Source organism: Brassica oleracea, chromosome C2, assembly GCF_000695525.1.
Source record: "Brassica oleracea var. oleracea cultivar TO1000 chromosome C2, BOL, whole genome shotgun sequence".
Lineage (NCBI taxonomy): Eukaryota > Viridiplantae > Streptophyta > Magnoliopsida > Brassicales > Brassicaceae > Brassica > Brassica oleracea.
This window is the reverse complement of record NC_027749.1, coordinates 44,681,045-44,681,873: the sequence shown is the minus strand read 5'-3', so window position 1 is coordinate 44,681,873 and position 829 is coordinate 44,681,045.

Below are 829 nucleotides of genomic sequence, written 5' to 3'. Positions count from 1 at the left end.
CACTTGACTCAAATATTCTCCACCTCGATCAGATCGAAGAGCTTTTACTTTCTTGTCAAGCTGATTTTGTACTTCATTCTGAAATTCTTTGAAGTTTTCAAAAGATTCAGACTTATGTTTCATTAGATAAACATAACCATATCTACTGAAGTCGTCAGTAAATGTAATGAAGTACTGATAGTTTCCTCTAGCATGTATACTCATTGGTCCACATACATCGGCATGTATAAGTTCCAACAAGTCTTTGGCTCTTTCACTGTGTCCAGTAAAAGGAGCCTTAGCCATTTTACCCAATAAACAAGATTCACATTTTTCATATGATTCATAATCAAATGAGCTCAAAAGTCCATCACTATGAAGCTTTTGAATGCGTTTCTCATTTATGTGGCCCAAACGACAATGCCAAAGAAAAGTCTGATTCGTGTTGTTAGACTTGAAGGTCTTGGTATTGATATTATAGACATGCACGCTTTGGTCTAGAATATAAAGTCCATTCTCTAATGGACCGCTACCATAAAAGATATCATTACGATCAAAGGAATAACACTTGTTTTTGATCGAAAACTGAATTCCTTCCAAATCCAAACAAGGAATGGAAATAATATTCCTACTTATAGCAGCTACATAGTAGCAATTCTTAAGTTCTAAAACAAAGCCTGAAGGTAAAGACAAGTGAAATGTTCCCACGGCTAATGCAGCCACTCTTGCTCCATTTCCCACGCGTAGGTCCACTTGTCATTTCTCCAAATTTCTACTGTTGCTTAGGCCATTCATATTCGTACAAATATGAGCACCACAACCGGTATCCAATACCCATGAAGTAGAACCA